Source organism: Asparagus officinalis, chromosome 4 (genome assembly GCF_001876935.1).
Source record: "Asparagus officinalis chromosome 4, Aspof.V1, whole genome shotgun sequence".
NCBI lineage: Eukaryota > Viridiplantae > Streptophyta > Magnoliopsida > Asparagales > Asparagaceae > Asparagus > Asparagus officinalis.
The window spans coordinates 52,850,894-52,856,420 of record NC_033797.1 but is presented as its reverse complement, the minus strand read 5'-3'; positions in this window follow the sequence as shown (position 1 = coordinate 52,856,420).

Sequence of the window (5,527 nt, the reverse complement as noted above, 5' to 3'; positions counted from 1 at the left end):
GGTCGACCGTGGCGGTCGACCGCGAACTAATATATGAAATACAGGTTTGAAAGTTGATTTTTTGATTTTTAAACCCTATTTAAAAATATCAAATAAATTCATAAAAATGTAAAACTTTAGGAAATGATTGTAGACATGATAATACACATGATACAAAAACTAGTTTTCAAAAAGAACCTCCTAAATGAGAAATATCATTATTTTGCAAAATAGTCCAAAACATAAAAATGTGAACATATGAGTTTTGACATTTTAGCTTAACCATGTTTTGAAATAATACAAAATGATTTTATAGACTTGAAGAAAGATATAAACTATTGTTATGAAGTTTATAAATAATGAATATAGTATTTTCACAAATACAATAGAATATGAAACATATGAGTATGAATATGAATATATATTTGTTTCATATCTATGAAATTAAACCAAACCAACTTATCCACATAAAAACAAACATGTATGAATATAAATATTTATTTATATACTAGTAAAAACTTTGTTTATGGATAAACAAAAAGTTAAAATGTGTATATATATATAACTATATATATATATAACTATATATAATATATATACAAAGAAACCAATAAAATGTGTGTGTATATGATATTGAGCTTAAAGTACTTAACACACATAATATAACACCTAAACTAAATTACCCAAGCTTGATCTTGATCTTCAATAGCTTGACTTGGTAATCTTGCGGATGAAGTTTGAACTTGGATCTTCAACTTGAATTGTATGGCTTCACTCCACAATTCCACCAACCTCCATTGGATATGATCATTGAAGCGCAATTCCAATTACCCTCCAACATATTATTTGCCTAGAATAAATATAAAACATAAACACTAGACAAAAAATATTAGATATAAATTATTTGTTAAATCATCATCAAAACAAGAAGGCCAACAATCTCCCCCTTTTTGATGATGACAAACAATTTACAAAAAAGATATATGCATGAATGAAAATGAATACATAAATTATAATTCACATGCATATAAACAAGGAAATGTATACTCATAATATTTCTCCCCATTTGACAATATCAAAAAGGGGAAAACAACAAGAATGAAGAGAGCGAAAGCTCCCCCTATCAATATGCATGAGTGAGTATAAAAACAATAATAGAAAAGGGAAGACTCCCCCTATCAAAATGCCTTAATGAATATATGCAATGAATGCTACGGCATATATATGTGAGCAAGCAAGAAACATGATAAACACAACTCACATACAAAAAGACAATGAGAACACATATAAATATGTCAATATGAAAATAGTGTCTCATTAATATAAAAAAAATATAAAAACCATATAAAAGAATAGATTTATGAAAACAAAAGAAGAGGAATATGAGAATCATGTAAAAAGTTTTCAAATAAAAACAAATCAACCAAAAGAAATCATAAATCAAAGTTTAAATCCAAAAACAATGTTTGATCAATCAAGAGAATTTTCTTTGTGGGATTTGATCAAACCACATATGGAATACATTATAAGGCACGAATAGATGATCCATAAGCACAAACACATAAATATCATCATATAAGTGAAATATAATGAATTCAAAGCAATAATTCAAAACAAAATTTTTGATAAAAGAATTTCAAGAGAGGCAATAATATATCAAGCTCTTAAGCTTGTTCTAACCCATATAATTATTCTAGCATCCGGTAAATATAATTTGAGAATAAACACCCAATAAACCCGGAGGGTTATATAAACAATAACCTCTCATCAAAATCAAAACTAATAATCATGAAAACAAAAGATTTGATAAAAGAAAAATTGTTTTCATAACCAAAAGATTTTAAAACATAATTTTCAAAACCAAGAAAAGGAAAAAGAAAAACACTAAAATACTTGGTTTAAAAATTAAATTTGTTTTGGTACCAAACCAAGAAAAGGAAAAAGAAAAACACTAAAATACTTGGTTTAAAAATTAAATTTGTTTTGGTACCCAAAAATTCTTGCTACCAAAAGGTTTAGGGACATGACCCCTATCATTTAAGCTCAAAACCCTAGGGTATACCCTCTTGGACGCATGTAGTGCACTAACATGGTTAAAACAATAATCACTCAAATGATCCTTCCGATTGCAATATGTGCAATGAAAGAGATCCATTTGTTTTAGTGGACCATTAGCTCGTGCACGAGAATCATTTGCAAATAAAGATTGTCTTTTAAAATTATTTTATAAATGAGGAACATCATTAAATAAAGGTGGTCTACTTGAGAAATTTGGCAAGTTTGAATATTTTTTTCAAATCGTAACAAAACTTTGCCAAATGACCAAATCTACCACAAATATCATACTTAAACACATATGGTCTATGAAAAACATTTGGTAAACTAGATCACATTTATACACACGTGCATGTTTATGATGAGCAATGGGTGCATGTCTGTGTGCAAAATGTGATGATGAAGCTTGATGAGATGCACAAGGAGGATTAAAGTGAACCTTAGTGGGGTTATGTGCATCATAGCAAAATCTAGCAAGATGGCCTTTACGACCGTAATTTGTGCATTTGTAGACTTTGCTATACATGTGTGCATGATGAATAGGATGTTTAGATGTTTTAGCATGAGACTTAGCACACATGTTCATAAGCTTATCATGATTAACAATACATGTTTTAAGGGTTGAATCTAAAGATGATATGTGATCCTTAACATGATTCAACTCATCATTATGCATACAAGTATTGTTATTAGAAGTAGAACATATATAGTTATTTATAAAAGAAGCAATATCATTTTGTATGTTCTCTACTTCTAACATGACATTATTTTTAACATGAGATAAGCTAGTGATGGATGAGGTTAGTTTTTCATTTTTTAAATTTAACATATCATTGTTTCCTTTAAGCACAATATTTTCTTTTGCAATGACATCAAATTTGGAACCTAGCAACTCATGATCAGATTTCAAATTAACATGCTTGCTTTTCAAATCTATAAAATTATTATGCAACTTAGTGTAGGCATGAATTAATTTATCATATCTACAAGCGAGTTCATTGATGGATATATCACTATCGGATTTCGAATCGCTTACCACACTAGGGCTATCGCCTAGTGACCATGTGCATGATGATGCTCCATACTCACTTGAAGAACAATCCTCCAAACTACGTCGAATTTCCTCCAAGTTGCCTTGATGTGCTTCTATGAATTTTCATAAATCGTAAGTACTATCAAAATAAACAAATTTGTTAGAAAAGGATGAGTCAAAGGTATTAAGCAAATATTCTAACAAAAGCTTGTTCATGTTAAACATTCTTTTATCATTGTTACTCCACTTGGATTTTTCCGAAGTGAGTATAATATAAGCATCTTCAATAACTTCCCATAAATTGAATTATTTAGATCTAACAAATATGTTAAATTTAGAACACCATTGGTCATAGGGGAGATTATTTATTTTAGGAACAACAATAGGATCATAGCCTAAACAAGATGCACAATGTATGTCCATAATAAGAAAATGTATGCAAGCAAGATACAAATAAAATCAAAACAAGATTAGCATAAAAAGATAACTTGGATCTTTAACTCAAGACGATTAGACCTTAAATCAAAGAACACCAAGCTCTGATACAAGACGATTAGACCTTAAATCAAAGAACACCAAGCTCTGATACCAATTGTTAGACCCTAGAGGGGGGGTGTGTGATTAAGGTCTATTGCTAATCTAATCTAATTTTATGCTAATTAAAACTAATAACAAGTTATCCTAGTAAGTATAAAATACAACAAGATATATGAGCTAGGATAAGCAATATGAATAAAGAGATATATCCTAGCAAAGAGATATACTATGAGATATATGCAAGGATATACAAATTAACACAAGGGTGAAATAAACATAAACAAAATAGTGGATGATATAAATAATGAGCAATGGACAATGGCTATAAGAAATATAAACATAAAAGAAGTGCCGAGATCCGATCACGGATGACTTCATCCTTCGAACCTGTCACAACAACCTCTCCTTGGACGTGTTAGAAGTCATGGGAGTAGCACCGTTCAACACCTGAAAAGAGTTGAAAGTGCGCGGAGAGCGAGCCGAACGCTTCCTCAGAAGGAAGAAGGCTGAGAGGAGCCAACCGGCAGCCAATCCTCCAAACTCGAACTTCGTTTCCCGTGGTAAGGGCAAGGCACCTGCAGCGGTTGTTGATGTTAATCAGACGTCATAATAACAACCCCGAAGACAACAAAAGACTTCGGATCCGAGACTCTAAAAAGAGTACTCTTTCAAAGACGAAGACGTTCCAGCCATCTTCAAGTCCCTCCTTGAAAACAACAAGATCAAGCTGCCACCTATCGCAACTCAGGAGGAAGCTAACAACACTACAGATCTGAAGTACTGTACGTACCACAGGAGGATCCTTCATCCTACCAAGGCTTACTTCGCTCTCAAGAATAGCATCCAAACCTTGGTTGAAGCCGGTTTTATAATGCTCAATTAAGTTGAATGAAGACTCCGACAAGTATAAGAGTATAAACTTCTCCTTCTCACACTCTAAAGAGTATACGAGTATAAACTGCTTCTCGGTCATCCAACTAAGTACAGTGTTAGACCCGGTTTCACAAAGGAAGCTGGGGGTGGATGATTTATGTAACGGGAAGTTCCTAGAGAATCTTATATTCTTAAGGATAACCCGAACATGCGACTAAACATCTGACTAATTGACGGTGGGACCATCAAAATTCTTTTTGGTTAAATCCACTCAAACTTTCGATGTATCCGTGCACTCAACATCCTCATTGTTAGAGTCCGGACATGGTACCCAGAATTTAATATCCTAATCTTTGATGAATTGTCAAACCCCTCCGTGTTAAGTATTTATCACTTAATACCAGGAACCCCCTCTGAGTAATTTGTACAAGTCAACACTCTCACTATGATTTGTACTCACACTCCCACTGTCTACTCGGTCAAACCTTCCTACAGTTAGGGTCACAACCAAAATCCCCTCTCGATTCCTCCAATAAACGAGAGGCCCACAAATCGAGTGATCAAACATTCTTACAGTTAGGATCGTCTCAAACCTCCCACTCGGTCAAACCTTCCTATAGTTAGGGCCAAAACCAAAATCCTCTTTCGATTCCTTCAATGAACGAGAGGTCCACTTTCAAATCGAGTGATCAAACCTTTCTACAGTTAGGGTCACCTCAAACTCCAATGAACGAGAGGTCCACTTTCAAATCGAGTGATCAAACCTTTCTACAGTTAGGGTCACCTCAAACTCCCACTTGGTCAAACCTTCCTATTCAAATCGAGTGATCAAACCTTTCTACAGTTAGGGTCACCTCAAACTCCCACTTGGTCAAACCTTCCTATAGTTAAGGCCAAAACCACAATTCACTCTCGATAAACGAGAAATTCACCTTTAGTTCGATAATAAAATCTTCTGACAGTTAGGATTATCCGAATCTTTCGATTCTCGGAGTGGAGGTCCCACTCCTAGTTTCCTCTGTACTGAAGATAGAATATAAAATTATTCCT